The following is a 15,512-nucleotide window of genomic DNA, read 5'->3' as shown; positions in this document are numbered from 1 at the left end:
ATCATTTATTATTCACATAAATCTTCAAGCTATTCGAAATGCAACAACAACTTCATTTGCCACAAAATTAATACATTCCTGAACTTATTTCATACATTCTCGCTTAGACAAGATTTGATTGCCACTTTGTTGGCTCTTGGGTGAAACAAAGTGGTACCTAGCACAAGCCAAGTCCAAGTACCATAAGCATAATAAATGATCGAATGACGTGCGAGTTGTTATGAAAAATGAGTGAAATATATAAAATGAAAACAAAAATACAAATAGCAACAATGAGAAAACAAATGTGAAAACAAAGCAATGACAAAAGTGAAACAGCAAAATTCAATGTAGGATATGAATTAAAGGCACTTTCCTTGGAGAAAGTGACTCCCATAAAAGTTTGACAGCCCCTGGGTGAAGCGGAGATATGCAGGTGCCGGGAGCAGTAAAAATAATGTTTCAATTTCACTTCTTTGTACCTTTCATCTGTTTGTATTTATATATTTTTGAGTCAAAAAATTTCAACTTTTATACAAACCTCAAAAAATTTTCAAAAATATACTTCTGACAAAGCCTAGGCGGGTAGGTAGAAGTGGTAGTCGGTCTTTAAATCAACTCACTTAAGCGGTTGCCGATTCTCTGTGTTACCACATGGCAAAGACTAGGGGTGGAATAAAATTTATATCAAGACGCAGTCTAACAATGGCTCAAAATCAAACAGCTGACCCAAAATTCTAATATTCTTCTTCCTAAAGTCATTTACTACAGCGCTGGGTTCAAATTCTAAAATTGCGGACTCGAAATATCGACCAACTTTCGAGACGGTATATTTTGCGGAAACTAAGGGTGGTTAAGTTTCAAAGGCCGGTATTGATTTTAAACAAAATAGAATTGTTTTAGGAAATTATTGTCATTTCTCTTCATTGTGATAATATTAATATAGCTCAATTACGTATAAAACAAAACATTGGCCAAATGGCCACCGCGGCCTCGGCTTCACACCTCCATCAGATGGTCCAAATTTTCGATGACGCTGAGCCATAATTGAGGTTCTATGCCGCTAATGTGCCGAATTAACTCATCCTTTGGCTCTTGAATTGTTGCTGGCTTATCGACGTACACCGGCGAAGTCCAACGGTGTCAAATCACAATGGCGGCCAATTGACATCGCCGCGACGTGAGATTATTCGGCCAGCAAATTTTTCGCGCAAACGAGCCATTGTTTCGTTAGCTGTGTGACAAGGGGCACCGTCCTGTTAAAACCACGTAACGTCCACATCCATATCTTCCAATTCGGGCCATAAAGAGTTCGTTATCATCTCACGATAGCGAACACTATTCACAATAACTGCCTGACCGGCCTCATTTTGGAAAACATACGGCCCAATGATGCCGCCGGCTCATAAACCGCACTAAACAGTCACTCTTTGTGGGTGCATTGGTTTTTCGGCAATCACTCTTGGATCATCATTCGCCCAAATGCGGCAATTCTGCTTATTGACGATTCCACTGAGGTGAAAATGTGCCTCATCACTGAAGATTATTTTCTCGAAAATTGGTCATTCACTGTTGCCATTTCCTGCCACCATTCTGACCATTGACGACGCTTGAAATGGTCAAGAGGCCTTAGCTCTTGAGTCAACGACGAGCGTGAGAGGTGCAATTGTTGGGCACGACGACGAGTTGAGGTGGTCGGCTCTTCAACCGCACAATCGCGAACAGCAGCAATATTTTCTGCAGTACGAGCTGTACGAGCATGCACTGGTACTTTCACATCTCTTACAGACCCGGTTTGCTCAAACTTTTGCACAATTTTTCCGATTGTACGCACATTTGGACAATTAAATTGACCGAAAAAATCGCGAAGTGCGCGATATGCATTTTGATTTGAACGCCCGTTTTCATAATAAGCCTGAATAACTTTAACGCGTTGCTCGATTGTGTATCTTTCAATGGTTCAAATTGAGTTAATCTGAAATTGGAAAATGTCAAATTAAATGCAAAAAAAGCTTGACGTTTAGGTGTGGTTCAGATTCAATATCGGGCCTTAAAATTTAACCACCTTTTATATAACGCGGCCACCGTAGTCGCATGAGTTGGTGCGCGGCCACCATTCGGAGTTCGGAGAGAAAATAGGTTCATAACTCCGGATATGACACACCAAATGATGGAACAAGTTTTTTCTAATAGCGGTTGTGATTCGACAGGCAATGGCAAACCTTCGGGTGTATTTCTGCCATGAAAAAGCTCCTCCTCAAAACCATTTGCCATTCGGAGTCGGCTTGAAACCGTAGGTCCCCCCATTTGTGGAACAATATCAAGACGAACGCCACAAATAGGAGGAGGAAGCCAGCCAAACACCCAAGAAGACTGTGAGCGCAAATTATTTATTTATAGCTATTGAAGGCCGCTGAATATATCACTGAATTTATATTTAAAAAACTCAAAACTCTGGATTCAAAATGCAAAACTTTCGAGCAAAGTATTTCAATCTTTCTTACATTCTGTACATTTACTTCTTGAAGGCTGGCAATTATAACCGCAAAACGGTGGACGCTTTTCGAAAAAAAGTTCACAATTATTTTAATCACCCACTGAATACTGATTTTCAAAATTTAAACGGTAGGGCCGTCTTTGAGACGGTGTTTTTCAAGCTTTTTGAAGCTCGGCATATTTACATCCTTAAGGTCGCTGGCTACGACTATGAAACAAAGTTTTCAAAATTCAATAAAAAAAGCTTTTCCAAGCCAGCCAAAAAACAAAATTTCAAATTTAAAAAATTAAAAAAATCTATTCCGATACATATTTTTCGAGGTTTTCGAAACCTGATATATAGGGTGGGCCATGTACAATTTGCTTTATGAATCGGCTATAAAAAAAATCTAATCAATATTTTTGCAAACTTTTTTTTTTTATTTAGAAGATTGAACTGGCTTCACAGTAGGCGATTCGATCAACCCAATTTTTAAGCACATTTTCGATGGTTTGGGCTCCAATTTCATGAATGGCAACTTCGATTTCGTGTTTTAAAGCATCAATCGTCTCTGGATGGTTCGCATAGCATTTGTCCTTAACGGCTCCCCACAAAAAATAGTCCGAAGGGCTTAAATCACAGCTCCGAGGCGGCCAATTGATATCGGAATTTCGGCTGATTATTCAGTTTTCGAAAACGGTAGCCAAAAGTTCGAGTGTAACTTTGGCAGTGTGAGAAGTTGCACCGTCCTGTTGAAACCAAATGTCGTCCATGTCATCCTCTTCAATTTTTGGAAACAAAAACTCGTTGAGCATGTCACGGTAACGCTCGCCATTTACTGTAACCGCGGCTCCTCGCTTATTTTCGAAAAAAAAATGGCCCGATGATGCCGCCAGACCAAAAACCGCACCAAACAGTGACTCGTTGTGGATGCATTTGCTTCTCTACAGTAACGTGTGGATTTTCTGAGCCCCAAATCCAAAAATTTTGCTTATTGACATAGCCGCCGATGTGAAAATCAGAAAAGAAGAAGAAGACTCACAACTTTGGAAATAGGTTTTCAATATTTCCCAATTTTGTTCAAGCGTATAGAGTCCCATTTCGTAAATGTCAAACCATTAAGTAAATTATAAACACATTTGACATGTCATTTGTGTGACCATTTTCAAAAAAATAGGTGGTTCAGAAAGCAAACGCTATATGGCCCACCCTGTATTAAACCAGCAAACTGTTCATGATATCATATGCCACAGTTTTTGGGGGCTTTTGATTCTGCAGTTGGGTTCCGCACAGTAAATTTGCTCCATAATTGCAGATTACTTATTCCCATTGGCAGATTGGAATTTGCAAGCGGACATCTGATGTATCTCTGACATCAGTATAGGATAAAGTGGCGTCGTGCGCAATTAGCTCGTCAGCTTTGCAATTACGCTCCCTAAGGCAATAGTCGGCATTTCTGTTAAAAAGCGAGTTCAACGTCATTTGTCAGCCATTTTTGAAGTCAGTGATGTGATAGCTGTTACTAAAAGTGTAAATTTCAAGACTCGGAATCATACGCTGTGTCTTTGATATCGCCATTGAAATATTATTTAATTCGTTCTGGCAGACAGTGATAATGATTAAGCAAGTAAAAACGGAGTACAGATCATACCTGACTATAACGAGTAAACATCGCCCCAATCCACCATTTAAACTTTGATCTATCTGCATATATATTGAGGGATCTGTTCTTCTTAACCCACCACCAAACACCACCCATATCTAGCTGGCATTCCGTGTCATGAATTCATCATCATCATTGTTGGGTGGAGAATACTGGTCTGAACTTCGCCTACTGCAGCATATGCTTCCAATTTCTTCGGTTCCATGCATGCGTTTTGGATGCCCGAAATCTCAAAAAAACTGCGTTTTCATCTGCTCTGTCAATCCGTCTGAGCGGCCGCCCTTCGAGTATTCTAGACGGAGTATTCTCTGCCTGTCAGTATTATTTGCAAAGAGTATTTATTAGGGTGGGTAATCGGTATTTGCCCGTAAGATGTGACCTGCTCATCTCAGTATGTTGATCATTTTTGTGGTTATCACAGTTGGGTGCGAGTAGAGTTTTTCTAGTTCATGATTGTAGCGCGCTTGTGCCATTCGCCTTTATCAAATGTCGCGCCATAGATTTGTTGCAAAACTCTCATCTCAAAGATTAACAGCTTCTGTTTATCCGCATCACTGAGTAGCCAGGTTTCACTACTGCACAGAAATGTATTCCCACCTTTACCACTAATTGAACAGTAAAGAAAAAGTTCGTTCTCCAGAAGTCGTACAGTGAATCTCCACGTTCTCTCATTGTCTAGAAGCCGGCTCTTCAGATGATTGCAAAAAGAGAAATAGCAGTGATTCGCCAATTTAAATAACTCTATGATCAATTTCTCATAAATGTGATGGCCATGATTAATATTTACTACGAAGTACATTAACTCGTTCACCACTTTGAAAACATAATCACCGAGTTTAAGTATGTGGCCCAAATTGTGTCTGAGACAGTTCGCTGAAGTTAAAAAAAATGCTTCAGTTTTGACTTCACTTATTTCTAAGCCAACATTTTTTGCTGATCTTTCTATAGCTCTGAAGACTGCTTTTAAAACTAGGTAGCGAGGATGCAATTTTGATTTTTTTTATAATTATCTGCTAAGCCCTTTTTGGGTGTTTGGCTGAGCTCCTGCTCCAATTTCTGGTATAGATCTTAATGTTGTTCTATAAATGGAAAGACCTACAGTTTTAAGCCAGTTATTTTTTTATGATGATCTTTTTCACGTTAGAAAAATGAGGTTTTTCATTGCCTGCCGAGGGTTAACCGCCATTAGAAAAAACTTTTTCTTTCATTTTGGTGTTTCATGCACGGAGACTCGAACCTCCGCACTTTCGAATGGTAGTCACGCACCAACTTATTCGGATATGGCGGTCCCCTTTTATGAATTACGGTAGTAAAATGTGGCATTCTGTGGCTGAATACAGAATTTTCTTATATACAATTGAGTCTACGTGATTCAATCAGTTTAATGTTAGTTAAATTTACAATGTAGTTTCAATGTTTAATGAAAGATAAACTCACTAAATATTTATAAGTATACATTTGAAATCTTTATCTTCCGCGTCATGGTCCCTTGGTTGGTTTCCGCACTCCTCGAACGCCTGCGCTGCCCCTTCGTTGACTTTATTCGGCTGCATATCAGTTGAATGGTGCTTCGCCAGTATTAAAAGGTCTGCCACGTCGCATTGATGGAAGCGGCTGAGTTAAGAATTTCTTGGTTGCATGCTGGTCTGGTCTCCTCAAGATGTGCCCTTGCCAGCCCATGCATTTTTCTCACAATTTCTCAATTATTAGAGCCACATGACAGCTACTTCTGAGCTTATTGCTTATTTGGTCCGGTTGCGTTACGCCCAAAACCTATCGCAGCATTCTCAACTCCGCCACGTGGATCCTTTGCCCCTGCTTAGCGGACGGCGGCTGGCATTCAGAGGCATACCCCATTGCGAGTCGGACCACAGTTATAATACAATAACAAGAGGATAGGGACAATTGGTGAAGTACTAATTTAGATACTTATAAAAGCCTTATGAAAAAAACTAGCCCGCTTGCGTGCTGATTAAGGCGATAAATCTTCCACTCACCTTCCTAAACCGAACTGATGTGAATTATTATTGCTCTAAAAGCTTCGTTCTGCACTCGCAAATTAAATCAATGCCAAGCACATGTAGATATGCACTTCACTTTACCTAAATTGTAAAATGCCTTAAATTCCATTTCACTTAGCGGAAAGTTTTCACAGCCTCCAGTTTCCCACTGTTGCCCCGTGCCTAAAGAGCCATCATTCCAACACTAAATCCGCTCAAGTGCACCTGAAGATTTTCACTTTTCGGCTCGTTTAATTGAAACGCTGCCACCTACGGAATTTCAAGGTGTTCCAGCTTGTGTTTGTGCGTGTGTATTGGCTTGTGAGTTTGACTTTAAATCACGGCTACAGTACCTAAAAGTATGCCATAAATAATGTAACAAATAAATAAGCGCAAAAGATTTATGGCAGCAAAGTGTGGAAGAGCAAATCCAGAACAAAAAACAGCACCGCCATAAACCAAAAGTAAAGCACAAGAAAGCGACCGAAATTCGCAAAACGTATAGGAAAGTGTTTTTAGACTGCGCCATGCCACGCAGTGTGTCGTCTTGTGTCGAGCCAGCCACTTAAAAGTTCAACAATTGCCACTCAAATAAATTCGCGCACAATTTAAAAACTTCAAAGTTGAAAGGTGGCTTTTCGTGTTTTTGTTGTTGCGTCGGTAGTATTTTTTTCCTGCAATGTTTTTTTTTGTTTTTTTTTTTTTACTCACTGGCATCTAAGCAAGCTGTAATGCGTCTAACGAGCTAACTATGTGCCACCGCTGGCTTGTTGGCGCAAGTGAAATTGTTGTAGTTTTTGGTTACCCGCTGCGTTGTTGGCACTTTCGCTTAAGCCGGCAGCACTGGCTTGTTTGCCAACTTGGCTGCCTGCTTACTTCGGCGACATATTTATTTGAAAGTCAGCTGCGAACTCATGTGGTTTTTGACTTAATTTGTGGCAACAGAGTCTGTGTATACCGTTGCAAGTATCTGACATGGAAGAAATGTGAAAAATTCTTAGGCGTTAAGAAAATTCTTAAAGAAATTGAAAGTTGAAAGTGTTTTCATATATTTGTACAGTAAATCAGATAATATTCCTGCTGTTTTCTTTTCATGTGATGGAGAAGAGGCCAAAGGAATTAAACAGACAAACTTTTAAGACAAACTTTTATAATTAACCAACATAGGAACCAGTTAATGCGTCAAAAATTTCCAGAGTCCCAGTGTGAAACATAGCGCCACAACGAATTTCTTCCATACGAGTCGGTTTTGCGCCACTCTCTAAACTTCATTCTAGCTAAGCGGCATCACGCGCGTTTCTGACTCTAGCAGTCGTCTCCAGGTATTCGCTGGTCTTCCACGTCGGCAACTTCCTGGGGGGTTCCAGTGAATGGCGGTCCTTGTTAAACCACCATTTCTCTGCGTAGAACATGGCCAATCCAGCCCCATTTTCTCTTTCCGATCTCTAATAGTTTTGGCTTGTGCTGGGCCAGAATTCGAGATAATATTTGGTTAGATTATTTTGAGAATTTTTCGAAGTTCACAAAAACTTGTAATGGGCTCCTATCCGCTGACGTCCCATTTCACACTTCACAACCGTTAAGTAAAGTCGACTTTACGTTCGAGTTAAAAATTTGCAGTTTTATGCGTTGTGAAATATGGGATGCGTTCCGTCATAGCATTCTTTATTCGGCTTTTGATATCATCGCTCAAACCTCCAGAGACCGATAAAACGCTGCCTAAGTAGCAGAAATATTGTATATCTTTTAGATCGTTACCATCAACTGGGAAATTTTGCGTATTTCCTGGGCTTATACACATGACTTTGGTTTTCTAGATATTGATCTCAGGCTGGCCTTCTCAGCTGCTCCTCGCACTGCTTGAATCTTCGCTGGCATGGCAAGATAGTTATGGGACAGAAGACAGATGTCATCTGCATGGTCAAGATCCGCCAGGCGCCCAGGTAATACTGCCTCCAGATGACGACACGTTTTTCATGACAACGTCCAAGAAGGTCCAACCAGTTAGTTGGCTAGTATTTATTGGGCTATAGTACAGTGAGATCGCTGAGAGAGAGAGAGCTCTGTTATTTCATCGGGCAGCCCATAAGAGCGGCAGGCTCTTGTTTCTATGTACGAGGTGTGTTCAAAAAATAAGGTGAATTTTCAAAACTTCGCGAGCTACGTACATTCGACTTTCGATTATTATTTTTTTATGTTGGCCCACTCGTCTCGAAGATATGCTCACGGTTTTAGCAATATAAGATGTTCAGTTTTTATTTGCGTGTTCAGCGATTTTATGCTATCGAAAAAAATGGCTCAAATAAGTTGCATCAAGTTTTGTGTAAAGAATGGAGTTAAGTGCTCAAAAACACTTCAAATGTTGACAGTGGCATACGGTGAGAGTACTCTGGGTCAAAAAGTGTTTACAAGTGGTGTAAGCTTTTTACAGAAGGTCGACTGATGAAAATGTTGAGAAAGTTTTTTTTTTTATTTTAATTTTTTATTGCAACTAGTTCATAAATATTTACAAATGACTAACAAGCAATTTAATTATGATAACTTTACACAATTTTCACTCCACATGACATAAAGCATTTCTATGGAGGTATGGAATCGCTAGGTATAGTGCGTCTGAGCCCTCGTATTAATCCGTTGGTTTCAATTAAATTAAGTGCTTCTTCATTGATGTGGTTTATTAGTCTTTCTTTATGGGCAACTGCAATCTTTGCGATTTCAGTGTTGACGGAGTTTATTTTAAGGTTTGTAATGTGGCTGTCGATTCGTTTTCAGTTTCACCAACTGCAATCAAGGCGATGTCATCTGCAAGGCGGTGTCATCTGTGACGTAATTAGGATCAGACGGTAGGTCATGTGTAAAGATATGGTACAGCGGAGGCCCAAGAACGCTGCCTTGAGGCACTCCTGCACTTATTTGTTGAAGACTTGAATAAGCATCATCTTGCTTGAGATTTCGTAGTATTGCTTAGGAAGTATTAATTTTAGTTTAAAAAGCAAAACAAAACTTTATCGAATGCCTTTGCCACATCGAGGAATACGCCAGAACATACTTTTTTTATTTTCGAGTGCTTTTTCTATTTCGTGCGTGATCTTGTGTACCTGGTGGATTGTAGAATGTTTACTTCGAAAACCAAACTGATTTGTTGGAATTATTTTTTTTCGTTCTATTATTTTATTGAGTATTTTAATTAACAGCTTTTAAAACAGCTTTGAGATCACTGGTAGGAGTGATATAGGTCTATACGATGAAACTTCGTGTCCAGGTTTGCCTGGTTTTTGGAGCATAATAACCTCCGCAGTTTTCGAGAGAATAGGAACGTAATGAAACTTAAAAGATGCATTCATTATGCTAGTGAGAATTTGGATGCTTTTAGGTGGAAGCTGCTTGAGTATTTCTGCAGTGATTATATCGAAACCAGGGGATTTTTTTTTTAGCATTTTAATTTCTCTTTTTAGTTTGGCGCTCGTGACTCTAGGAGCACGGATGTAGACAGTCTTTCAGATGTTGCCTCATAAGGTGTAAAAATATCAGCTAGATAATCTGCATATAGTTCTGCTTTCTGGGAATTGTTATTAGCCCATTTTCCTTCTTTTATTTTGAGAGGAGGCCAGTGCATTTGTGGCCTTTTTAAGTACTTTGTGCATTTTCATAAAGAGTAATCCACACGACAATCGTTGGATAATGAATGCAAGTAACGAGAAAACCCATCATTTTTAAATTTCTTTATTTTCCGACTAAGGTATTTGGTCATTTTGTGTAGCCTAGTTTTATCTATTGGTGCTCGTGTTTGATGCCACTTACTGCGAAGTTTTCTCTTAAGTGAAATAAGATCTCTGATGTCCTTTGGGTATTGAGTAATGACTGCGGTTTTTTTAATAGTTGGAGTACTGTTCCATGCGGCAAGTTGCACGATGGACGTAAAATTTTGAACTTCACTATTTGATTGTTCCTTATTAACTATTTGTGATGCATTATTTTTGCAATTTTGTAGAATTTTCTTGAAGTAATGCCAATCTGTGAATCGGTTACTCAATTAATCCATATGTTCTTTAAAAATGATATGCTCGTTGAGAGACAAAAATATTGGCGAGTGATCCGAGTTTAGATAATCACTATCTTCAATTTCTAGAAAGTTTTGAGATATTTTGAGAAACTGAAGAAAATTATTATGGAGAATCGTTGAATCACAATTAGGGAAATTGCTAAGGATGTGGGCATATCGGTTGGCTCATATCATACAATCTTCTCGAAGTTCGTTCCAAAATAACCAACTTTTGACCAAAAACAACGTCGCATGAGCATGGCTCAGGAACTGTTAAATGACGTCAACAATGATCTAGATTTGCTTAAAAGGGTGGTAAGTGCTGACGAATCATGGGCATATGATTATGACATCGAAACCAAAGCCCAATAGTCCCAATGGAAGAGTCCAGGGTAGCCAAGGCCAAAAAAAGCACGCCAAGTTCGATCGAATGTCAAAGTTTTGCTCACGGTTTTCTTCGATTTCCATGGCATAGTGCACCATGAGCTCTTACCACAAGGTCGTAGGAGGAGTATTGAAGTTCTATGCCGTTTGCGTGAAGCAATGAAAACAACGCCCGGAATTGTGGAAAAAATGCATGGCTTTTGCGTCATGATAATGCACCTGCTCACTCATCTTTGCTTGTGAAAGATTATTTGGCCAAAAACAACACAGTTCGCAAGCCTCAGCGACTTTTTCCTGTTCCCAAGATTGAAGAGACCCATGAAAGGACGATTGAGGTATAAAAACCGAATCGCTGAGAGAGCTCAAGGGCTTACCAAAAAGTGCAGACTGCGGCGAGGATTGGGAAAAAGGCTGGCACAAGTGTATTATATCAGTGGGGGACTACTTTGAAGGAGGTAAAATAGAAATTCTTGAATAAATAAATATTTTTTGAGAAATATGAAAATTCACCTTATTTTTGAACACACCTCGTATTATTGCAGCGCTACAGCGCAGAAAATATTGAAACATTTCACCTATCATTATTGCAGCCAGAAGAAAGGCACATGCGCTCAGTCCAGCCCTGCTCTATCTTAGGTTTATTAAGGAAACTGAGTTTGGATGAGGTGCTATGATCAGTAGAGGGTACAAAAGGCCATGAGTTCGAAATGAAAACCTCAAACAAAATTTGTATATCTATGTTCTATGTATGTATCCCAATTTCCTGAAATGATTACGGGGATTACGATCTCCCGCAACATAGGAGCTATGGTATAGAAGTTATGTGAACAGTGGAAAAACCCACTAAAAGCAATTATTCGTTCCTCACAATCGGATCTGATCTTTAATGCAAAGCTAGTGTTGATGTTGTGATTGTAACAACGGACCAGAACCCATCTTAATCGGTATGAGTTCTTACCATAAATGTCATTTAGTGGTAGGCCCAAACAAGCAAAGTGTTCCAACTGGGTTGGGCTAGGGTGCAAGCGGTATTACATGAGTTTATTTGAAGTAATAGTGAAGAGATGATCGGCGTTCCTTTCCAGCGTTCTCATGCAGGGTTCCTTTCCGAAACTTAAGCTGTTATCTACCATAGGTGGGCACTTTGCAGTAACAGTAAAAATGCAGTAAATATAATATTTTACTGATATTGCTATTTAATTTTCATTACCAGTAAACTTTTACTGATTACTGAAAAAAATTTGCAGTAAAAATATTTTTTTACTGATTACTGAAAAAATTTGCAGTAAAAATATTTTTTTACTGATTACTGAAAAAAATTGCAGTAAAAATATTTTTTTACTGATTACTGAAAAAAAATTGCAGTAAAAATATTTTTTTACTGATTACTGAAAAAAAATTTCAGTAAAAATATTTTTTTACTGATTACTGAAAAAAATTGCAGTAAAAATATTTTTTTACTGATTACTGAAAAAAATTGCAGTAAAAATACTGTTAATATAATTGATTTGCTATTAGCTATTAGCCTTTCTTAACACAAGCATTTCAAAATTTGCATCGCTGAGTTTTTGCCTTCTGGACCGATTTACAATTCCAGCGAATGAAAACAACCGTTCTACAGGTGCAGATGACGGTAATGGGGTATTATATTTTAAAAATACGTTTTTAATAGCCTGATATTTATTTAGGCAACTTGTTGTTTCTTCTCGTTCGGCCAGGTATAAGAGCGTTTCTTGAAGATAATTTTCCGAGTCAGTGGAACCACATTGTATGTATCTATTTAAGTAAATATATGAGTAAAACAAATATTTAATTGAAAACCAAGTGTAAAAAGTTTACCATTACTTCATCCCCGAAGTCAAACAATGTTTCTTGAGGGGGTTGAGGTAGAATACGAGTTTTGGCACAGGCTACTTTTCCATACTTGACCACATAAGTGTTCCACATTTTTTTAACTTCCTGTTTGCGTTTTAGCTGTTTCTAAAAGAGCTTTCACAAATCGCAACTTAATGTCAGGGACAGAAATAGCGGCATTAACAGCATCCCAAGCGTCAGGCTGAATCAGGAAGTACTTTTCAAATCTTTTAAGCAAAGCTTCATGCATTTTTTTGCTACTTTCGGTTAAATACTTAAAACTTTTAGGCTCCAAACGACGCATTTTTATTCTTAAGCACACTATAGTGGGTATGAAATAACCAAAATACATGGTCTTTTCACCCTGAAGGAAGTCGATTGCTTCTGCAATAGGTTTCATAAGCTTTACGTATTCCTCTAAGTACTCAAGCTCACCACTGAGAATGGTAGGAATTTTTAAACGGAAACAAAATTCCGCTAAATTGGTTTTGTGCTCCAGTAACTTATTTACGGAATCATAAAGCGAGTTCCACCTTGTTATGCATGGAGTTATTAAATTCGCATTTATCACTCCATTAACAACTTCTCCAGATTTCGGTCTATTGCATTTATTCCAAAGTTGTGTGCATCTGTACAGTAAGAAAATGTGTAAATATAAAAAATTTCAATCAAATTGAAGGATTTTTTACTTTTGGAAAGAAAGAAAATAAGAGAAACCAAAAAAAAAAGAAAGAATTATTGAGTACATAAATGATTGAATTTCGTGATGAGAGTGTATTACATTTTGACTTCCCATAAACAGTAAATATTATACTGATAATGCAAATCAAATTATATTATCAGTAATTTTACTGCAATTTTTTTCAGTAATCAGTAAAAAAAAATATTTTTACTGCTTTTTTTCAGTAATCAGTAAAAAAATATTTTTACTGCAATTTTTTTCAGTAATCAGTAAAAAAATATTTTTACTGCAAATTTTTTTCAGTAATCAGTAAAAGTTTACTGGTAATGCAAATTAAACTTCATTATCAGTAAAATTTTACTGATTACTGCTATTTGTAATGCAGTAAGTTTATAATGCAGTGTGCCCACCTATGTTATCTACCAAATAGCTTCGACCTCCCGAGTCCGCTGATGATATTTCCCCAATCGCATATCCACCTACATTTCAAACTACTCCAATTTATTGATAGTTATTGTATCTAGTCTCTTTATATACATTATATAAATATATAATTCTCGCTTAAAATTTTTTATTTGCTATTTGCCCGAGCTCCTCCTGCAAATAGTCTCCTTAGGTGTCCGAAAAATTCTTCAAAGTGCTGAATTGATGATGTCTTTTTCTCATCTCCAGTTAAATATTTTGGCTTCTTCTTCTTCTTGAAGCGATTTTGGCCGAACTTTGCAAATCATGCCAGTCGTTTACTTTTTGTATTAAATGTCGCAAATTGGACTCACCGAGGAAAACCAAATCCCTCTCCACCTGATCTTTCCAACACAAAGAGAATACTCTTCTTCCACCAACAGCAGGCACCGCATCGATTATTTTCAGAGAGCTGGATCGTTTGGATCTATTCGGAAGACATGACCTATCGAGCGAAGTCGCTGGATCTTTTTCGCTCAACTATGCTTTCTTCTTCTTTATTAATTGGCGCGATAACAGCTTACGCAATTTTGACCGAGCTTAACAAAGCGCGCCAGTCGTTTCTTTCTCGTGCTAAGTGAAGCCAAGTCCTTCTCCAACTGATCTTTCCAACGCGACCTCCTCTTCCTCTGCTACCATCAGCTGGTACCGCATCGAATACTTTCAGAGCCGGAGCGTTTGTATCCATTCGGATGACATGATCCAACCAACTAAGCCACTTAATTTTTATACGCTGCACTATGTCTATGTCGTCGTAAAGCTCATACAACTCATTGTTTCATTGCCTGCGACATTCACTGTTGCCAACGTGCAAAGGTCCAAAAATCTTACGCAGAATCTTTCTCTCGATCACTCCGAAGGCCGCCTCATGGGATATTATCAATTTTTGCTTGATTCCTCAAGTTCCGTCTAAAGGTTTTACACTCACACTCGTCTGCTTCTCTGCTTTTTAGAATACCACAACAGATCGACTTTGTGCTTTCGAAGAGTTTGTAGTGGTCTGCGCCACTTCTTAACGCCCTCCAAGTTTCTTCTTACCAAGATTGCAGTTTGCGTGTCAATTGAGAAGCCGAATTCCGAGGCCGAGAGAAAGTGGTTAACCTTAATTATTTACTAGATTTCCTTGCATGTCAATTGCAAAGATCGCGGCTTGAAAAACACTACAGAAATTTCGTACAGAGTAGAGAGCTTTCATTGACAGTTGCTGGGAAAGGACACCATATGATCCTTCAAAATCCATTAATGAAATCTCGCCATCACTTAGAATATCAAAAGATTAATTTTCAGTCACTTCCGCTCTGCGTTATCTGATAATCACAGCTTCTATGGTTACTCTCCATTATGCTTCAGATCGAGGCCTGTTGATGACCACCATCCTAGACTTAGTGCTTAGGTTCGGCTCTCTTAACCGAGAGGTATTTGAATTTGTATCTATTGGAAAAATTTGCCATTGAAGAAAAGGGAATTTGAAGGAAAGAGCCATTTGAAGTATTAAGTAACAAAAGTAGGTAGGAAGGTGAAATGGTTTAAGTACTACTCTGGCAATCCCCGAATAGCACTAAAGCGCCGTTTTGATACCAATGGGCAGATATCTGCAACCAACCACAGCTGTTGTTGTAATGGAGAATATTGTTGCGAATTAGGTTGGCGCAATGCTCGAGGCTGCCGAAGAAAGCGGCACCCTGTGACCTCAATCATCTGGCTGCCGAACCCGGACATTTACAGAGGAAGTGCTCAACAGTGTCCTTTTCGGAAAGGTCCCCACAGCTTTTGCAGTGGGGATTAAACTGTAAGCCCAGCTTTTCTGCGTGAGTACCGATCGTCCAAAGACCGGAAAACACAGCGGAAACGAGTTTGGAAATTGAATGGCGTGGAGTCCTCAGGACTTCCTGAGTCTTTCGTCTTTTGTAAGAGGGCCAAAGGGTATTTGAAATGGCATATGAAGAAATGGAGCTTCATCTTTTCTGCGA

This window comes from Anastrepha obliqua, chromosome 5 (assembly GCF_027943255.1).
Source record: "Anastrepha obliqua isolate idAnaObli1 chromosome 5, idAnaObli1_1.0, whole genome shotgun sequence".
In the NCBI taxonomy this organism is placed as follows: Eukaryota; Metazoa; Arthropoda; class Insecta; order Diptera; family Tephritidae; genus Anastrepha; species Anastrepha obliqua.
Note: the sequence above shows the minus strand (reverse complement) of the source record.